This window comes from Mobula birostris, chromosome 2, assembly GCF_030028105.1.
Source record: "Mobula birostris isolate sMobBir1 chromosome 2, sMobBir1.hap1, whole genome shotgun sequence".
Taxonomy (NCBI): Eukaryota; Metazoa; Chordata; class Chondrichthyes; order Myliobatiformes; family Myliobatidae; genus Mobula; species Mobula birostris.
The window spans coordinates 127,982,403-128,005,725 of NC_092371.1; positions in this window are offsets into that span (position 1 = coordinate 127,982,403).

Genomic DNA, 23,323 nt, shown 5'->3' on the forward strand with positions numbered 1-23,323 from the left:
ATATCGTGGGCTGAAGTGCCTGTTCCTGTATTCTACTGTTGCATGTTCTATATCCAGTGGCAGGAGGTTGGTATGTTAGTGAAAATACTCAAAGGAATCAAAAATGAATATATATTTTTACACAGAATCATACAAAGCTAAGCATGGAGACTGGCCTTTTAGTCTTCCCAGTCCTATAATGCTGCTCTCAAATTTTCTGCCACTTCCAGTCCAGACTGGTACTTTCACCTCTTGTGAGAGATCACCCTCCCCTCTATTCATTTCTGTAGTTGGAATTTGTTCTGCATTCCCTGACTGAATTTATTACCGACTGCATGATGTATTACCTCTTGTTTCAGACTGTCTCAGAAGTTTAAATGTTTTTTCTATTCATTCTAGAGTGAAAAGAATCCAGCTTGTTTTGCCTTCCCTCAGTTCTAGTACCTCTCTTGCAGTTTTATTTTTGTCCCCACATCTTTTATTTTGCAGAACAGTGACCAGAACCGTCCACAGCACTGCACATGTTGTTTACCCAGGATGCTATGCTAGTAAAGTAACTTCACCACACAGTATACACAGAAACAACCCTGTGTGCCCCATAAGCTACGGGCTGAAGGCTACAAACACCAGTTACTAAAGGAGAGAGAGAGAGAGAGAGAGAAAGCTGTAATTGCAGTCGTGTGGAGGCCATTGGTTTTTAACCAGTTGTGGTGTAGAGGTAGGCAATCTTGTTCGACTAACTACACCATACTGCTGGAAAGAGTTAGCAGATTTCAGTTGCTGCTGCCTAGCCATTGTTCTAATAATAGGTCTCAGTCTTTGGGCTGACTTGATGTCAAGCCCAGACTATAAATTTGAAATATATGTACTACTTGATCCATGTACTGTAGGTCCACAGCATGCACTGAGTGTAATCTTCTCTGCCAAGTTGGCAGACTTTCACCCTGTCTGCCTTAAGAAAGTTGCTATGTTTTTACAGAGAATCTCCTGAAGAATCCCAAAGAACTTTACTGCCTTTGAAGTACTTCCTCACGTGAACTCTGTGCTGCAATGGGCGAAATACAGTGCTCAGTTTGTCCCCAACAATTTCCCACAAACTGTCTACTTTGGCGATGTGGAGGAGCAGTAAATAGAGACAAAGAGAACTTCCAATCTCTGGAAGATCAAAGGCAGAAACTTGGAGATGAGAAACAGTCCTTTCATTGTCAAATTCAATGTCAGTCCAGGCTGAGGTACAGAATGGTATCCTGTTTCTAAACAATGTATGGGTTACCTTAAATGTGAATCAACCCACTTTGGTAAAAGATGAAAAACAATAAGTTCATTTTGGAGCAATCCAGGTTCAATCTCAATCTCAGAGGTTGTCTGTGTGGAGTTTGCACATTCTCCCTGAGTTTTATCCCATGATATTGAAGAAACGTTTCCAAGTCAGGATAGTGTGGCATCTTATGCACGCTGTGCCCCTATGCTTTTGGTGCCTTTGTCCTGGTTGGTGAAGATCGTGATTTTGGAAGGTGCTGCCTGAGAAATCTTGGTGAGTTGCTGCAGTGCATCCAGTAGATGGTACAACCTGCTGCTACGTTGTGTCAGGGTTGGAGTGAATAAATGGCTGTAGATTGGGTGCCAATCTAGTGGGCTACTATACGTCTTGTATGATGTCGAGTTTATTGAGTGTCGAAGTTAAAGAGGGATGGCACAGTGGTAATACCAATTAATTAGTAATCCCTCTCCTCTCCTGCCTTTGTCCTGGTTGATGAAGATCGTGATTTTGGAAGGTGCTGCCTGAGAAATCTTGGTGAGTTGCTGCAGTGCATCCAGTAGATGGTACAACCTGCTGCTACGTTGTGTCAGGGTTGGAGTGAATAAATGGCTGTAGATTGGGTGCCAATCTAGTGGGCTACTATACGTCTTGTATGATGTCGAGTTTATTGAGTGTCGAAGTTAAAGAGGGATGGCACAGTGGTAATACCAATTAATTAGTAATCCCTCCCCTCCCCTCCCCTCCCCTCCCCTCCCCTCCCCTCCCCTCTCCTCCCCTCTCCTCCCCTCCCCTCCCCTCTCCTCTCCTCTCCTCTCCTCTCCTCTCCTCTCCTCTCCTCTCCTCTCCTCTCCTCTCCTCTCCTCCCCTCCCCTCCCCTCCCCTCCCCTCCCCTCCCCTCTCCTCTCCTCTCCTCCCCTCCCCTCCCGTCTCCCCTCTCTCCTCTCTCCTCTCCCCCCTCTCCTCTCTCCTCTCCCCCCTCTCCACACAAGGGGTTAAAAAGTTGACGTCCAAGTAAACTGCAATCATTATATCTCTATTCTCAGCCCCACCTTACCACCACCACTAACATCCACCAGCTCCCAACGTCCCCCACCACTAACCAACACCAACGACACTTTCCCCACCTTACAGCCGCCTACCATCCCCCCCCACCACCACCTCCCCCAGCCCCAATCCTTCAATCTAACATCTAATATATAGTGGGAAATGCTATTTTTAATGAGCTCTTTTATTGTGCCTCTGTTATTGTTACTTAATTTAATGCAATGATGTGGGAATATAAGGGATCTATCTGCCTGAAAGATGACAGAGGCTTGATCATAATCAGGTGCTGAAAGTGCATGGTTAGTTTCTGTCTGCTTGTTGACTTGCCTCTGGGTCAATTTTCCAGGCCTTTTATTGAGTCATTGAAACTGTTGTGCAAAACTAGGTCATTTAGCCCATAGTGCCGATGTTCGTCCTCGTGCTTAATCCATCAATTCTGTATTTTGGCTTTACCCTCTCCTCTTTACACCACCCTCTTTTAAAATTATGTATGGAAACCGCTTCCCTCGCCTTTCCTGACAGAGCATTCCTGATCCTGTCAACAGCTGAGGTGGTGTTGCAGCCCAGGACTCTGCCAACAGTTAAGAAGGACCTGGGTAAGCACTTGAATTTCCAGAGAAATGGATTCGTAGAAGTGTACCAGAAACATGCCTGTTTGGCCCTCCTCATCCGTGCCAATCATGATACCTATCTACACTAATCCCTTTTACCTACATTGTCACTCAAAGCCTTTCCTGTCCCTTAACAGAGTGGTGGGCGCCTGGAATGCACTGACAAGGGTGTGGTTGTGGAGGCAGATATGATTGTGGCGTTTTAAAAGGCTCTTAGATAGGCATGTGAATATAAAGAGAACAAAACATGTGCAGGCAGAAGGGATTAGGTGTCATTATCCTAAGAAGATTGACAAAACGTCATGGGCCAAAGGGTCTGTTCCTATGCTGTACTATGTTCTATGTTCTCATGTGGTGGCCTGAACTGTACATAATACTCTAAAGTGCAGTCCAACCAATATTTTGGATAACTGCAATCTGGCATCGCAGTGTATACCAAATGCCTTTTACACTGCTCTATTCACCACGCTGCCATTTCAGAGTTCACAGTAAATTTTGTTATTGAGGTACATATAGGTCATTTTCCTTGAGGTTCATTTTCCTGCAGGCATACTCAGCAAATCTATAGATTAGTAACTATACCGGGATCAGTGAAAGATCAACTAGAGTGCAGAAGACAACAAACTGTGCAAATGCAAATATAACTAAAGAGCAATAAATAACAAGATGACGAGTCTTTAAAGTGAGGTCATTGGTTATGGGAACATCTCAATGGATGGGCAAGTGAGTGTAGCTATCCCCTTTGTTCAAGAGTCTGATGGTTGAGGGGTAGTAACTGCTCTTGAACCTGGTGGTGCGAGTCCTGAGGCACTTGTACCTTCTACCTGATGGCAGCAGCGAGAAAAGAGCATGACCTGGGTGGTGGCCATCTCTGATGATGGATGCTGCTTTCCTACTACAACGTTTCAATGGTTGGGAGGGCTTTACCCATGATGTACTATGCCATATCCACTACCTTTTGTAGGGTTTTCTGTTCAAAGGCATTGGTGTTTGCATACCAGGCTGTGATGCAACCAGTCAATACACTCTCCAAAACTCATTTGTAGAAGTTTGTCAGTTTTTGATGACGTGCCGAATCTCCATTGACTCCTAAGGTGCTGTTGTGCTTTCCAAGCAATTGCATTTGTAGGTCATCTGAAATAGTAACACCAAAGAACATAAAGTTGCTGACCCTCTCCATTTCTGATCCTCCAATGAATACTAGAGCATGTACCTCTGGTTTCCCTCTCCTGAAGTCTACAATCAGTTCCTTGGTCTGGCTGACACTGAGTGAGAGGTTGTTGTTCAGACACCACTCAGCCAGATTTTCAATCAGCCTCCTGTATGCCGATTCATCACCACCTTTGATTTGGCCCACAACAGTGGTGTCATCAGCAAGCTTAAATGTAGTACTAGACCTGTGCTTAGCCACACAGTCATTAGTGATAAAGCAAGTAGAGCAGGAGGCGAAGTACACAGTCCTGTGATCTGCCTGTGCTGATGAAACATGTGGAGGAGATGTTGTATTGATAATGTGCATACTGATATATGCATGTTAGCTGTCCAGATATTCCAGAGTTGAGGGAAGAGCCAATGAGGTGGCATCTGCTGTGGACTTGTTGCTCCAGTAGGCAAATTGGAGTGGATCCAAGTTGCTTCTCAAGCAAGCGTGGTAATGTTTCATCACCAACCCCTCAAAACACTTCATCACTGTGGATGTAAGTGCAATTGGGCAATTGTCATTGAGGTGGGTCATATGCTCTTCTTGGGCACGAGTATAATTGAAGCCTACTTGAAGCAGGTGGGTACCACACACTACCAAAGCAAGAGATAAATGATCTCAGTGAACACACCAGCTAATTGGTCAGCAGCGGTCTTTAGTATGTAGCCAGTTACCCCATCAGGCCTGGATGCTTTCTTTGGATTCACCCACATGTCAACTTCAGATTCTGAGATCAAAGGATCAACGAGTGATGTGGGGGTTTGCGTTGGTTTCTCCATGTTCTGCCAGTCAAAACCAGTATAGAAGGCACTGATCTCATCTCGAAATAAAGCTCTGCTGTCCCCCATATCACTTGATTTAGCTTTGTAGGTTATCTCGTTCAAACCCTGCCACAACTTTCAAGCATCCCTCATCGATTCCAGTTTGTTCCAGAATCTCTACTTTGCCCATATTATGGCTTTCGAGAGATCATACCTGTACCTCTCGTAGCATTCTTCGTCTCCAGACTTGAATGCCTCTAATCTGGCGCTCAGCAGATTCAGGATTTCATGGTTCATTCAGAGCTTCTGACTGGGGAAGACTCTGAATGGTTTAGTGGGGACACGCTTATCTGCAGCTGTTCTAATAAAGTCTGCTACAACACTGGTGTATTCATTCTGATCTCTAGATCAGTGCTTGAACACGAACCAGTCCACTGACTCAAAGCAACCCTGTAATCATTCCTCTGCCTCCCGCAGCCTCCTCTTAGCTGTCCTAGTCTCTGGAGCCTTCCCTTTTAGCCTCTGCCTGTGTGCCGGTAGGAGGAGGAAGCCATGTGATCTGATTTACCAAAATGTGGTCTGGGCAAGGAACGGTAGGCATTCCTTATCTTAGTTAGCATTGGTCTAGTACGTTGGGACCTCTGGTGCCCCAGGTTGCGTTCTGGTGATTATTGGGCAGGGTTTTCTTCAGACAAGCCTGGTTGAAGTCTCTGACTATAACCTGAAATGTGTCGGGATGTGTTGTTTCTTGTCTGCAGAAGACATCGTGCAGTGTTATGAGTGCTTGCTTATAGTCAACTGCTGGAGGTATATAAACTGTGGTCAGGATCACAGATGAATACACCTGGAGTAAATAGAATGGTTTGCATTTGACCATTAAGTGTTCCAAGTCAGGGGAACATGAGTTCGAACACCAACAAGAATTAACAATAAAGCCCATGCCTCCTCCCATTGCCTTACCAGGGGTCCATTCTGTAAATTGTAAATCCATTTATAGTGAGCTATGGACTCATTGTTGTCCAAGGTTGTCATGTATATCAACGCTCCTAGAGCCCAGCCGTTTATTTTGTATGTCCTACCAGAATTTGATCTCCTAAAGTCCATTACTTCACACTTTTGATCTATTTAAATTCCGTCTGCCACCAATCTGCCCAGCTTTCCAGTTGATCCATAGTGTCTTTTAACAATCCTCTTCTCTATCAATGATTTCAACACTTTTCATGTCATCTGCAGACCTAAAAAGCTCCTTCTGATTTGTGAGAACCCTCTTCTCCAGACAGTCACTAGCAGGTCAGATTTGCATTGGCAGGTTTGAATTGGCCATGATGAGACTGGGTTCAGATAGGCTGTGGCAGGGTAATTTTCTGATTGGCCATCCTCAGTTTGGATTGGCCACAGCTATTCCTGTATCAGCCCAGCAGGGAAAAGCACCCATTACTTGCATACACACTGTTGGCTATGTGAGCTACCCAGTCCTAACCCTGAATGATGAATCTCTCTTATAGTATGTGTCTTCAAATACCTTTCACTGATACAGCTTTGACCAACACCTTTCCTTTCAGGATACTTGCAACCTTGACAAATGTGGACTATACCCAAATTCTCCTGAGCCACCTCTCGGCAAAGGCAGAGAACAATGACAAAGGTCTCCAAGACCTACAGTGTGCCAGCGTGATCTTTGGCAAAGAGAGGAAGAAGCTTTTTGAAAATCAAGTTCAAGTTAATTGCCATGGAACCACAATTCGGACATGACAAACATAACTTACATAAGTTATGAACAAACATTTTGCAGAATTTATTCAACAAGATGCATCAAAATAAACATAATATTAATACAAGTTGAGGGGAATATACTGTAGTCTGTGGTGGGATTAGGGGTTTTCAGGTCAGTTCAAGAACCTGATAGCAGTGGGCAAGAAGCTGTTAATGAGATGTAGATTTTCAGACACATGTATCTCCTGAATGAGGGCAGCATAGAGAAGAGGTCCTGGGTGAAATGGAGGGGTCTTCAATGATGTATGTTGCCTTTCTGAGACATTGCCTCTTGTAGATGGGAGAGTTGAACCCATGAAGGAAATGGCTGAAGCCACAATTCTCTGCAGCCACGAGTTCCTGTGCATTGGAGTTCCCATTCTAGGCTGTGATGCAACTAGTCAGAATGCTTTCCATTGTACAACTATAGATGTTTGTCTAAGTCTTTGATGATTATGCTGAATCTCCTTAAGCTTCTAGGAAAGTAGAAAAGCTTCCATGTGCTGCGCCCAGTCTAGGTCCTCCAAGATGTTGACACCCAGGAAGGTGCTCACCCTTTCCACCACAGACCTTTCAATGAGACTGGAGCTGATTTGCCTGACTACTCCATCCTGAACTTCACAGTCAGTCCAATGGTTTTGTTGATGCTGGGTGCATAGTTGTTGTGACACCATTCAAAGAGCTGACCTATCTCACTCCTGCATGCCGGCAACAGTGATGTCATTGCCAAATTTGTAGATTCAGGACCTCAAACACCACTAGGTGAGCAGCAGCAATTCCTGTTTCCTGCAGGCTTCTAAAATGTAGACAACTTACAAACTACCTGTAAGACCACAGTGGTTGGGAAGATGTTGGAGTCAATTGTTAAGGATGAGCTTATAGAGTCCTTGGTTTCCTTAAGGGAAAATCTTGCCTGACAAACCTGTTGGAATTCTTTGAGGAGATTACATGTAGGGTAGATAAAGGGGACGTAGTGGATGTTGTATATTTGGACTTTCAGAAGACCTTTGACAAGGTGCCACACATGAGGCTACTTACCAAATTAAGAGCCCATGGTATTACAGGAAAGTTGCTGTCATGGTAAGAGCACTGGCCGATTGGAAGGAGGCAGCGAGTGGGAATAAAAAGATCCTTTTCTGGTTGGCTGCCAGTGACTAGTGGTGTTCCGCAGGGGTTGGTGTTGGAACCGCTTCTTTTTATACTGTATATCAATGATTTAGATAATGAAATAGACGGCTTTGTTGCCAAGTTTGCAGATGGTATGAAGGTTGGTGGAAGCACAGGTAGTATTGAGGAAACAGATAGGCTGCAGATTAGGAGAATGGGAAATGGAGTGGCAAATGAAATACAAAGTTGGAAAATGCATTGTCATGCACTTTGGTAGTAGAAATAAATGTGCAGACTATTTTCTTAACAGGGAGAAAATTCAAAAATCTGAGATACAAAGGGACTTGGGAGTCCTTGTGCAGAACACAAGATTAACTTGCAGGTTGAGTCTGTGGTGAGGAAGGAAAATGCAATGTTAGTATTCATTTCAAGAGTACTAGGATACAAGAGCAGGGTTGTGGTGCTGAGGCTTTATAAGGCACTGGTGAGGCCTCACAATGAGAATTGTGAACAGTTTTGGGAAAATACTGTATGTGCTGGCATTGGAGAGGGTTCAGAGGAGGTTCACAAGGATGATTCCAGAATGAAAGGGTTGTCATACGAGGAGCATTTGATGGCTCTGGGCCTGTACTCACTGGAATTTAGAAGGATGAGGTGGGGATCTCATTGAAACTTTTCGAATGTTGAAAGGCCTAGACAGAGTAGATGTGGAAAGGATGTTTCCCATGGTGGGAGAGTCTAGGATAAGAGGGCACAGCCTTAGGATAAAGGAGCGTCCATTTAAAATAGAGATGCAGAGAAATTTCTTTAGCTAGAGGGTGGTGAATTTGTGGAAATTGTTACTACAGGCAGCTGTGGAGGACAGGTCGTTGGGTGTATTTAAGGCAGAGATTGATAGGTTCTTGATTGGACATGGCATCAAAGGTTATGGGGAGAAGGCCAGGGAATGGGGCTGAAGAGGGGAAAAAGGATCAGCCATGATAGAATGGTGGAACAGATTTGATCGGCCAAATGGCCTGATTCTGCTCCCATGTCTTATGGTCTTGTGGACATCAATACTGATTCTGCAAAAATCCTCACGATCCACTTGAAGGACTAAGCAAACAAACATCAACATCCTCTCCTAGGCCAGCAACCCTGGCTTTGAAGCCTCAACTAAGTCTGTTTGTTGCACTGGACAAGCCTGGTCCTGCACATGCCCAAAGATGGCTCTCTATTCTGAGCTCTTTCATGCTGAGCGATATTGGGTAGATAAATGAAAAGAACGAGGATGTCTCAATATCTGATAGCCAGTTTAAGACAGTGCCGGTGATGCCCAGCAACTACTTATAGGCAACAAAATAAAGAAAATTACTAAATACCTCATTAATGCTTGGATTTTCAGCATCTGCAGATATTCTCTTGTTCGTGATTGAAATACCTCATGAATAACACTTCATTGATAACGATCTACATTAATGGTGCCGGTGGAAGTGTCAGAGACGGAGGTGCAGACGAGGAATGGTCGAGGAAAGCGGAGGTGAGCAGTGGTGAAGACACGGGCACAGGGAAGGCTAGGTCAAGGCAAGTGAAGGCGGAGGTGGGGTTGAAGCAGAGTCGTGGCATCCCCGAGAGCGAGGAAAGTGCCAGGCCGAATTGGAAAGATCAGGCGCAGATCGAATCATGCTGGTAGGCTTGAGGCCCCTGAGCAGTCCGAGAGTGAGGAATGACTCAGGGTTTGGATGATTTAAAAACTGGGCCAGATTGAAGTAGTCAGTGTCAAGACAGGAAGCGATACGAGGACCAGTTCTGCCCGGTTCTGTTCACTGCTCTGCAATGTTTACTCAGCTTCACCCTGAACTGAGACTGTGGCCTGCTCCTGTTGCAGTGATGCTTGGCTTCACATCTGTGGTCCAGCAATGCTTACTTGGCTTTGCAATGAATTGATGCTGTAGCCTGTTCCAGGTGCAATGATGTCTGGCTTGGTGTCTTTCGTAAAAATTCGGTTTTGAAGCTGTTTACTTACTTTTATTATTCGCATGGTTTCTTTTTCTCTTCTGAGCATTGAGTGTTTGGCAGTCTTGTTTTTTAATGGGTTCTTTTGAAGTTTCTTTGTTTTCTGGGCTGCCTGTAAAGAGACGAATCTCAAGGTTGTATCAAGTATACATACTTTGATAGTAAGTCTACTTTCAACTTTGAACTTTGAAAAATGTGACATGCCCACCAACTAGAACAGCACAGAGCAGGTCCTTGCTCCCATATTTTTCTGCTTATCTAATTAAACCTGTCTCTTCTGTTTACGCAAAGCCTATGTACCTCTATTTCTGCAAATGCATGTCCCTGTCTAAGAGCCTCTTAAAATGCCTCGCTTGTACTTGCGTCCACTAGCACACCTGGCAGTATATTCCCAGCCCCTACCACACTTTGTATATAAAAAAATTGCCCCACACACCTCCTTTGGTGTTACTCTCTCTCACTTTAAACGCATGTCTTCCAGTCTTGGATGACCTCAGTTTCACAGAATCATAGTCAAAGTTGAGTTTATTGTCATTTGCACATGCACATGTATGCACAGAGGCAATGAAAAACCTACTTGTAGCAATGTCACAGGCCCATAGGTTTAGAGACACAACATTCATAAGAAAAATGAATTAAACATAAATTGTACACATTTTTACCGATCTAGCCGCGAGCAGATTACAATCCTCCAGATTCTTCCATAGCTTTTGATTTGGATATGTGCATTCAGTTGCTAGGCACACACTTACCCACCCAGGCTTTAATGAAGTCATTGACAGCTGTGATGTATTCATTCAAAGTCGAAGATGAATCCCTGAATACAGTAGCTACAAGAAGATGGCGTAGCCTAAGTTGTGGGGTTTTTGATGATTGTTGTTGCTTTCTTGAAGCAGTGCCTCCTGTAGATACTTATGATGGTGAGGAGGGATGTGCCCATGATGTATTGAGCTGAGTCCACTACTCTCATTAGCTTCTTTGATGAAAAGTAGAATGTTAACTAGAGTTGGCCAGAGGACAGCCAAGGTGGCTATGGAACATCCAAAACTGGACGTAAGTACAGGTAATTGGAACACTGCATGCATGGATGGGCCTATAAACGAGAATAGGATCAGACCTCTCAGCCCCTCAGGCCTACTTCCTATTCAATAAGATCACAAACTGTAAGTGTTTTGCCTGTGCAACTACATATCAATTAAATAAAGGCATGCACCTGGAGGTGACTTTAACTGTGTATACACATTGCAGAGAGAGAGAGAGAGAGAGAGAGAGAGAAGCCCAGTGTGCATGCGTAGACATCAGTCTATATGTAGTGCTAAGAGGAGGCATTGCTCTAAGAGGTCCACATGTTATACTTGTTATACTTCCTTCCCCTTTAGATTAATGTAACATAAAACATAAAACATTCAATTTCCTTTTAACAAACCTTATTCAAATAAACATGCTTTCACAATAACAGTCCATAGCTAACTTCACTACACTAAAGATTCAGTCTTTTGGGTAGCACTCTTTCTTTCTAGATAGTGCCTCTGGACCGATGGAGTGGCATCAGGTTTGGCAGGTCTCTTGTCAAAGACAACGTTCTCAGCTGCAGGTGTCACGTTGCTGTTGGTGACATGATCATCACTGAGAGATAATTCCGAGGGCTGTATAGTGTCCATCTTGTTGGATGCAGTCAACTTAGGTATGTTCTTCAGCTGAGCATCCAGTACCTGGTCCATATGACATCTCCATGTCTGAACGCCAACATCCACTATGTACATCAGTGGTCTGGTTCCTGTAGCTATCCTACCGAGTGTCCAGTTGTTTTCTCGGTAATCACACACTAGGACTTCCTGTCCAATCTCGAAGCTCTCTGCTGATTCACTTGGCAACTGCCTGAACAGTTTATTCTGCACTTCCCTCAGTAGATCTGGTTTTAGGAGGTCTATGTGAGATCTCAGATCCCTGTTGATGAGAAACATTGCAGGTGTTTGATTTGTCATCGCACGATACACAAAAAGGAAGCTGTCCACTTTGTGTTGTAGAGAAATGTCCTCCTTGCCATGGTTTTAATGGACTTCTTGAAGGTTGGGACAAAACTTTTCAGGGTGGTGAGAAGCTGACTTGAAATGTCCAATGTCATTTTTCTTCATGAATACTCTGAAGTCCTCTGACTTGTATTGTGGTCTATTGTAACTTATAAATTGTTCAGGTAAGCCATTTCTGGAGAAGGTAGTCCTAGAGCGGAAACAGTCTTTTTTGAAATGGTTGAATTCATTGATATTACATCTGGCCACTTTGAATGAGCATCCACACCAATCAGAAACATGGAGTCCATGAATGGCCCAACAAAATCAATATGAACTCTTGTGAAGATGGCTACTCCTATAGGTATGACAGTGCCTGTCGGGGTGCAATTTGAACATTGCAGCATCCTGAACAACTTTTACTCAAGCCTTCAATCTGTCTATCTATTCCCGGCCTCCACACGTAGCTCTGGGGGAGACTCTTCATCTTGACTGTACCCAGGTGCCCTTCATGCAGATCCTCTAACACTCTGGTGTGCAGTTTAGAGGGAACCACAGCACAAGATCCACACATCAGGGTTCTTTGACATACAGGCAGCTGGTCTCATCTCACTGAGAACTCTGGAAACATATGATTATCATGAGCTGGTCATTCTTACATGGTGATTTCATAGGCTTGACAATGTCGGGTCATTCCTTGTTTCTCTCTGTATTTCATAAGTTGTTACCGGCAACTGGTCTACCGATGCGGTGAATAACACTTCTGCTGGGTCACAGAATAAAGACTTCTCTTCTTCAGTTGCCAACAGTGGAGGACATGACAAACCATCAGCATTACTGTGTTGTTTGGTTCTCTTGAACTCTATATCATAAGAGTAGGTTCCTAGGAAGAGCGCCCAACATTTCGACCGGGTAGCAGACATCACTGGAATTCCCTTCCTGGGATTGAAAATGGACTCAAGTGACTTTAGAATAAACTTTTGTCTGTAGAGGTAGTTGTGGAACTTCTTTATTCTCCATTCTAGGCTAAGGGCCTTTCGGTCGATCTGTGCATAGTTGCATTCTGTGCCTGTCAGTGATCCTGAAGCAAATGCAATTGGACATTAAATCCACCTTCCATAGTGTGTGACAAAACGGCCCCATTGCCATAAATGTATGTATCGCACATCAGTCTGATGGGGAGATGGGTCATAATGGGTGAGCAGTTCATCTGATATTAATTAGTTTCTTTGCTTCCTTGAATGCGCTTTCATATTTTTCTGATAATTCCTCCTTTGCTCCTGTCTGCAACAATCTGTCCAGTGGGTGCAACACTGTAGCAATGTTTGGGAAAAACAGGGTAGTAGTTTATGGAATCTTGGTGTTGCTGCTTCATCCAGTCCAATTCTAGTCCCTCTCACTATACCCCTTGCCCATCCTCTGGGCTTTTTTTCCCTCCTCCCCCTTTTCTTTCTCCCTAGGCCTCCTGTCCCATGATCCTCTCATATCCGTTTTGCCAAACAACTGTCCAGCTTTTGGCTCCATCCCTCCCCCTCCTGTCTTCTCCTATCATTTCGGATCTCCCCCTCTCACTTTCAAATCCCTTACTAGCTCTTCTTTCAGTTAGTCCTGACGAAGGGTCTTGGCCCGAAATGTCGACTGTACCTCTTCCAATAGATACTGCCTGGCCTGCTGCGTTCACCAGCAACTTTTATGTGTGTTGATTGGTTGGCTGGGCTCATTCTCACTGCCATGTCTGAGGATGATGGATGACTTTAGAGAGATTTATGAAATTATGAGGGGCATAGATCAGAGAGAGAATGAGAATTATTTTCCCAGGCCAAGATAGTCTAGAATTAGAGGACACAGTTTTAAGGTGAGAGGGGAGAAAGTTTAGAAACATCTGAGTGATACATTTTCAACATAGACATGGTGATAGGAGGTATTGAGGTAATTACTGTTACAGTGTTTACATTGCATTTGGGCAGGTACTTGGACAGGAAAATAGTTGATGGGTATAGGCCAATTGTGGCAAATGATTAGTGTAGATAGACATCATGGTTGGCACAGACAAGATGGGCCAAAAGGTCTATGTTTCTGTGCTTTATGATTCCATGGGTCCAAATATTTAATTAGTTCAGCGGTTCACAACCTTTTTTTGTGCCATGGACCAAACTATTAAAGTTCAGGGGTGCTCCAGGTTGGGAACCCCTGAATAAGTGACTTGCTATTGGTATCAGTATTGGTTTACCACGTGTACGAGATACACCCCTTACCAAGCATTTCAAAATGTCAGTACTTTGAGGTATTACAGGGGAAAAAAAAATAACAGGATGTAGAAACAGTGCAGGTAAACAATAAGGTGCAAGAGTCAGAATGAGGTAACTTTTCGAGGTCAAGAATTCATCTTTAACATACAAGTTAAAAGTTGCATGTTTTCCCACTTTAAGAAAATCCTTCCATTTACAACCTGTTAACAACCTTCAGGGTATTATTTGGTTCATTCAAATTTCCTCTATTCTTCAAAACTCCAGTGAATACAAACCAAACCTCTCCTCTTCACACTTTCCACCCATTATAAGTATTAGTCTAGTAAACTTTCTAGGAACTGTTTTTGATGCATTAAAATCCTTTCTTAAAAGCAGAGACTAGAACTGTGCACCACTGGCATCCTATATAACAGAAGGCTTACTTAACCTCTCTATTCTTATCGTCAATCCTCTGAGCAAATAGAACTGGCACTGCATCGTTTCAGCATCTACGTCAGTCTTTTCCTGGGCGATGAAGAAGAATGATAAGCTGTTTTGTTTTGGTTAGTTGAAGGCTTTACACTCTGCAGCCCCCCATTGCCTTCGCGCCCGACCCCAGCACCTCCTCATGTCTGTTCTGTTTCAACAGTTGTTGTGACAGTGTCTTTGTGTGGGTGCTGATCATACTTACTCACTTACTGTCAGTCCTGTCCTCACCTACTTACTCATTCTGCCTTGTCAAATTATTCTTTGTTGAAGCGACGATTATTTGTGCCCTGACACCTTCAGAAGATTAGCTGAAATTTATGAATGGTTTAGTTTGAGGTATCAGAGACTGGCTTAAGGAAACAAGAGCTTCACTGAAGAATTTACTGTAACATCTCTTTCTCTCCCTCGCTTCTTTTCTCTATTTCTACCTGCCTCTCCCTCCCTCTTTCATCCTCTTCTCTCCTGCTCACCCACCAGTCCCTCCCTCCTCCCTCCTTCTTTTCATCTTCCACCCTATTCTTTTCTCCATTTTTCCTTTCTCCTCTTCTGTTTTTCTCCTTCTTTCTCCCTCTTTCTCTCCTCTCCCCAATCTCTTGCTCTTTCACCCTCTCCCATCTTCCTCTCCCCTTTCCCCTTTCTCAATCTTCTCCTCTCTTCCTTCTCCTCTTCCCCACTCTCTCCTTCTCCCCTCTCCTACTTCCCTCTCTCCTCATGTTCCTCTCACTGTTCCTTCCCTCTTCCACTCTCTCCCCTCTCTTCCCTCTTTCTCTTTATCCTCCCTCATTCCTCCTATCTTTCTCTTTCTTGATTGGACTATTAGAATTTCCACAACATTCCTATAATTTCCAGACCACCTGTACCATTGGAAGTTGGATTGAAAAATCGCTGAGCTTAACTAGTCAAACAATTTTTCTTTTGACCCCCAACTCTAATATTTTGCCAAGAATCAGTGCACTCAGAACTGTTGTCGTAGAGCAGATCACTTTTCCAGATGAAGTTAACTGCAGCAGGAACTAACTAATGAACTTAACTGCATGGACTCACCTGGATTCATAGAGGTTCTGGGTCCATCCCAGAAGATTGGAGGAAGGAGCTCAGTACGGATACCCTTACTGAAGGATACCCACCATTCCACTGCCAGCCTTGGATGCCACCTCTGATGCCCATTACATTGACAACACGCCTAACAAGTGATATTGCTCACCACACTGATTCCCAATTGAGAAGCTGTTTCCCAGAGTAAAGACACCAGTACATAGCACTGGCTAAACCACAGCATCTACAACACGCTGCAGTGAGATCACCTCTCATTCCCCTCGTCTCAAGCGCATAGGCCTATCCTCCGACGTCCCAGGAGAAGACAGTAAACAGATACCAGGCTTGTTCCTTCAAGTGGATGCAAAGTATCTTGCTGGATGTCCTCCCCCATTCCCAGCCCCATGGTTCCCCATTGCCAAAGTCAACATCATCCGCCTGTGGGATCTTGCTGTGCAAAAATGCTTTTCCATGTTTTCTGAATTGCAACAACAAGTCAAGACAGGTTGCTTTGGTGTGTTTTTATTTTGCTTATTCATATTTTAGGATCTGTGCACCATGCAAAGCAAGAATTATTGCCCCTGGTTTGTGAGGTTATGTCATTGATGGGTATGGAGTAACTCAAAGACCAAACTGGTACATTTGGTAGACTTTCTCTTATGTAGTGATGTTAATGTACCTGGTGCTTTTTAAAAATAGTCATCCTGTAAGTTCCATTTGTAAAGAACTTAGCTGCACATCTCCTTTGAACTTATCCCCCTCATATTAAGTGAATGCTCTGTAGTGGTGGACATCTTGACCCTGATAAAAAGTTACTGACTGTTTATCTATGCCTCTCGTAACCATAATCTGTCAGGTCTGTCCTCAGACTCTGCCACTTCAGAGAAAACACCCTTAATCTGTGCACTCTGTCTTTACAACGCATGGCCTCCAATCCAGGCAGCATCTTGGTAAGCCTCTCCTCCATCCTTTCTAGAGACTGGTGGATTTGTGGAATTCATTGCCACAGACAGCTTTGGAGGCTAAGTCATTAGGTAGATTTAAAGCGGAGGTTGATTGTTTCTTGATTACTAAGGGCATCAAAGGTTATGGGGAGAATGGAGTTGAGAGGGATAATAAATCAGTCATGATGGAGTGGTAGAGCAGACTGGATGGGCCGAATGATTCTACACCTATCTCTTATGATCTTTCCAAAGCCTCCACACCTTTCTTGTAATATTCAGAGTGACGAATATTAAATACAATACTCCAGAAGCAGCCTAATCAGAATTTTTAGCTCTTACCTCTTCAGACTGGCTATCTCCCATTTGCACTCCCAATCTGAACGCAGGGTCTTCACTGAAAATTTTGACCTTCTCTCTTCCTCCACAAGTACTGCTCAACTCACCGAGTTCCCTCCAGCAGTCTGCTTTACTTTTTTGGCTCGGATTTGCTGTGGCCGCATTGAACAGTGGGGCAGATTTAAGGGGCTGAGTGGCCTACTCCTGTACGGTAGTGTAGCGGTTAACACAACCACTTTACAAGCGCCAGGGATCACTGATGGGGGGGTTCAATTCTGCCGCTGTCTGCAAAGAATGTGTATGTTCTCCCTGTGACTACGTGGGTTTCTTCCTGGTTCCTCTCATATTCCAAGGATATACGGTTAAGGGTAGTGAGTTGTGGGCATGCTATGTTGGTGCCAGACATACAAGAGCAATTGCGAGCTGTCCTAGCACATCCCCGTACTGTGTTGGTCATTGACACAAATGACACATTTCACTCTTTGAATGTTTTGATGTACATGAGACAAAAAAAAAAGCAATTTTTTTCTCTTTAATCTTCCTTTTCTTCTTGTGCTGTGTAGTTTCATGGCTTGAGGTGAGACAAGCATAAAACAGCAGTCTAACCGCTTACCTCCCGGGATTTGATGTTTGCCCAGTTCTGAGGGGCCATGCAACATGAGCAAGATTTGCACTGCCCTCTCCTCAGTTTCCCACACTCTCCAGGGCTGTTCACCTGTCCATCACAGTTTGAAGAAGTGCAAATTGAAAAATAACAAGGCCAGGGCAACAAGTGCACCCTTGAATAAATAAAGGAATTCTTGGCTGGGACTTAAAGGCCAACTCCTCTCTCCTCTTCCAAAATAGATCAGCACTGTTCCATCTCTGATTTATTTTGCCATCTCTTCTTTGTAGTATCCCCTGCCCTTTGCTACCCCCATGTTGCACACCTTTTATTTTTGCATTAAAACCACAGCAGAAGCCATGTCAATTATCCCCTAAAAGGAAAGAAGACCCGCATTTCTGTAGTTCCTTTGTCATCCCCTTTGGGACATCCCAAAGCATGGTATACCCCCAGTGAAAAGCAGCTGCAAGGCTACACAGTGGTGCAAGAAATCTGGTTAATATGTGCTCTTTTGCAATATTGGGGAACATATACAGTTGTAGAACTGATGCCTTGTGGCACTAGAGGCCCCAGATTAGATTCTGACATAATCTGTCACTGTGGATTTTGTCTGGCCTCTCTGTGACAGTGGGAATTTTGCCTGAGTGCTTCAGTTTCCATAAGACCATGAGACCTTGGAGCAGAATTAGGCCAGGCCCATCGAGTCTTCTCTGCCATTCCATCATGGTTGATTTATTATCCCTCTCAACCCCATCCTCTAGCCTTCTTGCCATAATCTTTGACACCCTTATTAATCAAGAACCTATCAACCTCCACTTTAAATATATCTAATGATTTGGCCTCCACAGCCACCTGTGGCAATGAATTCCACAGGTTCACCACCCTTTGGCTGAAGAAACTCCTCCTCATCCCTGTTCTGAAGGGACGTCCTTCAATTCCGAGGCTGTGTCCTCTGGTCCTTGAATCCCCACTATAGGAAACATCCTCCACACATCCTCTCAAATTGACTGCTGTAAATTGCCACTAGTTTGTAGATTAGTGCTTAAGTCTTAGGATAGTTGATAGGAATGTAGGGAGAATAAAATGGTATGGGACTGTACAGGACTCACAGCTCAGCTCTCTAGGTCTTCCTCTTCCTCCAAAGGAGTCCACCGTGTTCTTGATGTAGAGAGAGATCTTGTGTTCAAGCCTATAGCTCTCTGAAAGTGACTCTACAGATTGATGGAGTGGTAAAGAAAGTGTATGGCATTTAGTAGTTAAGGCACCGAGTTCAAGACTCAAAGTCGTATTGCAGTTTTATAAACCTCCAGTGATTTTGGCTCCTACGGTGGGCTGCAATCAGCGTGAGAGGTTGTTCATTGGAGATGCAGTGTGAGGTTTAAAAAGAGCTCAGTTGCTTTCAGCTCTTTTTGGCAGGCTGCAATCAGCACAAGATCAATAAAAAGAAGGGAGGTGTAAGTGTAGCGGCAATTGTGGCAGCGGGCTTTGTATGAGTGTGCCAGTTTTAGAGTGACCAGGCTTTGGCTCAATAGACTTAAGCAAGACCCAGCTTGGGTAAGCACAGGTGGAGGTTCTAAGTAAGTAAGTTTCTTATAAGTTTTTATTCTGTTAGTACATAGCTGGTGGGCACGTGGCCAAGTGGTTAAGGCATTGAACTAGCGACCTGAAGGTCGTGAGTTCAAGCCCCAGCCGAGGGAACATGTTGTGTCCTTGAGCAAGGCACTTAATCACACAGTGCTGTGCGACGACACTGGTGCCAAGCTGTATGGGTCCTAATGCCCTTCCCTTGGACAACATTGGTGTCGTGGAGAGGGGAGACTTGCAGCATTGGCAACTGCTGGTCTTCCATACAACCTTGCCCAGGCCTGCGCCCTGGAGAGTGAAGGCTTTCCAGGTGCAGATCCATGGTCTCGCAAGACTAGCAGATGCCTTTATTTTATTTTACATAGCTAGTGCACTAAGAATCGGTTTAGAGGTAGTGACATGTTCTTTGTGTGAGATGTGGGAACTCCGGGAAACCTCCAGTCTCCCTGATAACTACATCTGCATGAAGCTCCAGCTCCTTAGACATTGTGTTAATGGGTTCAATAGGTTCGATAGCTACATTTAATGTCAGAGAGATGTATACAGTATACATCCTGAGATTCTCATTCTTCGCAAACATCCACAAAAACAGAGGTGTGTCCCATAGAATGAATGACAGTTAAACATTAGAACCCCAAGGAGCCCCAGCCCCAGCTCCCCCCTCCCATGCAGAATCAGCAGCAAGGCAATGACCCCCCCCCACCCCCACTAACAAAAAAGCATCGGCGCCCCCGCCAAGCACTCAAGCGTACAGCAAAGCATCGATAAAACATGGACTTGCAATACCCCAAAGACTACTCGTTCACCGTTCACCCGATAATTTGACGTACCACAGTCTCTCTCTCTCTCTCTCTCTCTCTCTCTCTCTCTCTCTCTCTCTCTCTCTCTCTCTCTCTCTCTCTCTCTCTCTCTCTCTCTCTCTCTCTCTCTCTCTCTCCCTCCCTCCCTCTCTTTCTCTCTCCCTCTCTCCCTAATAAGGGAAAAAGAGATGTCCCAGTTTCACAGCGAGAGGGGAAACATAACAAACAACTCGCTGATTTATGGTGTTAAAAGTCTGTTGCATTGTTTTTCCCGAGCTCTGCACCCAGAGAGTTGGCTCCAGAAATGCTCAGGTCTCTGGACACACAGCCGGCAGCTAACCCACTGCTTGCAATGATCCGTATTCTCCCATGACACCTCTGTCAAACGCACTGGCCTTGAATCAGCCCATCTCCAGAGCCATGCAAATCTGGCACCCTGAGAGCGCGCTCATCTTCCAGGCTGCGTCCTTGGGATATCAAAAAGCGGTCGGTCGTGAGGCCCTGAGAGCGGGTCCCATTTCCGCAAAGAACTGAAGTCAGAGTGTAACTCCAGGTCAAGGTCTTCAAAAGAGCCTTGAAAAGGACAAAAAGAGATATCAAAGATAGAAACAGAGCTGTTTCCAAAGATGCAAGCAGAGGAGCCGCTGTTTAGTGCCATCGTAACTTCGCTCCGCCCCTCTGAAGTGTAAAAGAAATGAGGCTGCAGCTGGATGACCTTCAGATCATACAGAGAATGAGGAGACAGACAGGAGCAACAGGGAGGTAGTCACCCTTAAGTTGCTGGAGGCAGGTACCTTGGTGACTGTAAGAAAGGGTATAGTCACTGTGGCCATTCCCCTCAGTAATATGTATACTGTTAGGGTGGGGGGGGGGAGACCAATCTATCGGGGGAAGCCTCAGCGATCAGGTCTCTGGCACTAAGTCTGGCGCTGTGGCTCAGAAGGGAAGGTGGGGGAGAAGAGGAGAGCAGTAATGATAGAGAGTCCGTAACTAGAGGGGCAGTAAGTAGATTCTATGGATGTGAACAAGAGACCCAGATGCTATGTTGCCTCACAGGTTCCAGGGTCCGAGGTGTCTCAGACTGGGTCCATGGCGTTCAAATGGAAGAAGGCGAACAGTTGGAAGTCACGGTACATATTGGTCTCAATGACATAGGTAGGAAAAGGGAGGAGGGCCTGAAGAAAGAATGGTGTGAGTTAGGCAGAAAGCTGAAAAGCAGGACCTCCAGCGTAGTAATCTCTAGATTTCTGCCTATGCCACGTGCCAGTGAGGGTAAGAATGGGATGATCTGGCAGATGAATGTGTGGCTAAAAGATTGGTGCAGGGGGCAGACTTTCAGATTTCTGGATCATTGGAATCACTTCTGGGGAAGGTATGACCTGTACAAAAAGGATGGGTTACTCCTGAACCTGGGCATCACCAATATCCTTACGGGCAAGTTTGCTGGAGCTGTGGGGGAGGGTTTTATCTAATTTGGCAGGGGGATGGAAACCAGAGGGATAGGGCTGAGGTTTGGGCAGTTGGTATACAGTACAACTAGATGATGTGAGTAGTGAGCCTGTGAGGAAGGACAGGCAAATGAGAGGGCAAAATTACAGTCAGAGGGATGTTAAAGTGTAATGGAGGCCAAAATCATAAAGGGTGGTGAATATTGGATTGAAGGTGTTATATTTGAATGCACACAGTATATGGAATAAGGTAGGTGATATTGTAGTGCAGTTGGAAATTGGCAGATACGCTGTTGTGGACATCACTGAGTTGTGGCTGAATGAAAATCATAGTTGGGAGGTTGACATCCAAGGATACACGTGGTGTCGAAAGGACAAGCAGGTGGGCAGAGAGGGTGGAGCACTTCTGTTGGTAGAAATTGGAATCGATCCCTTAGAAAGAGGTGACAAGGATCGGAAGGTATAGAATCCTTGTGAGTAGAGTTCAGAAACTACATTGGTAAAAAGACCTTAATGAGAGTTACATACAGGCCTCCGAATGTAGGCAATGTTGTGATCATCATGGGAAATTTCAAAATGCAGGTAGATTCCGAAAATCAGGCTGCAGCTGAATCCAAAAAGAGGGAACCTGTAGAATGTGTATGAGATGGCTTCTCAGAGCAGCTTGCGGCTGAGCCCTCTAGAAGAAGGTCAATTCTGGATTGGGTGCTATGTAATAAACCAGATTTGATTAGAAAGCATAAAGTAGAGGAACCCTTGGGAGACAGTGAACATAATATGACAGAATTCACCTTGTAGTGTGAGAGGGAGAAGCTAAAATCAGATGTATCAGTATTACAGTGGAGTAAAGGGAAATACAGAAGAACAAAAGAGGAGCTAGCCAAACTTGAATGCAAGGGGACACTATCAGGGATGATAGCAAAGGCTAGTGTTTCTGGGGGAAATTAGGAAGGCGCAGGAAAGATGCATCCCAAAGATGAAGAAAATTCGAAAGGGAGGATGAATAAACAATGGCTGAGAAGGGAAGTCAAAGACAGCGTAAAAGCAAAAGAGAGGGCCTATAATATTTCAATTATTAGTAAGAAGTTTGAGGATTGGGAAGCTTTTAAAAACCAACAGGAGGCAACTTAAAAAGCCATAGAAAGAGAAAGGATGAAATATGAAAGTAAGCTAGCCAATAATATAAAAAGAGGATTCAAAAATCTTTTTCAGATATATAAAGGATAAAAGAGAGACAAGAGTAGATATTGAACCATTGAAAAATGATGCTGGACAGGTAGTAATGGAGGACAAAGAAATGGTGCATGAAATTAAATGCTTTACCTCTACAGGGAGGAAATTCACTCTAATATTCAATGCTTTGAATCATTGCATAAAGAGAAGGCGAGGCATCTTTGCTCTTTAGGCTTCCTTCTGAGATGCCAGAACAAGGACATCATCCCTAAGTTCATGAGGTTGCATTCCGCAATGGTTTCTCCGGAGACTAAGCGCATTCTGTGATGAGCTGGCCAAGTGTTGATTAGGGAGCGTGTCCAATACGTTTGATCCACCCTGGACATCAATGCGAACAGACAACTATCTCTTCATTTGGAATTGTCAGCTCTTTTATCTCCTAGAGATTGGGAGTACATCAACAGGTCCACCCCTGCCCAAGGTGAACTAGTTTCTCAAAGGAAAACTGCAAGGCAGGTCAGGAAATCAACAAACTATCCCAACAACATACAGCCACTCCACCATTGGACCCAGAAAGGATTGTCACTAATCAAACTGGGCAAAGCATTGACAAGGCGACTAGGTCGGTCCTCGCCAATGAGCTAACCTTGGCTCCGGTCCCCAGAACTACAGCTTATCAGGACTACATCGGCAGAGTAGAGCAAGCAATCCAAAAACTCCCACTGGATACTGTGGAGAAGATAAGGATGGAGGTCTACATGGCTCTCAAAAGAGACATTTTGCCAAAACTGACCATTACAAGAGGAGTGACTGGCCCTCCAGGCACTATGCAAAACCCAGCCATCATAATTTTACCAGCAGACAAAAGAAATGCGATGGTCCTGATGTCCTCGGAGGCATACCACAGGGAAGTCCAACAGATCCCGGATAATCCCTGCTACAAAGTTCTACAGCAGGATCCC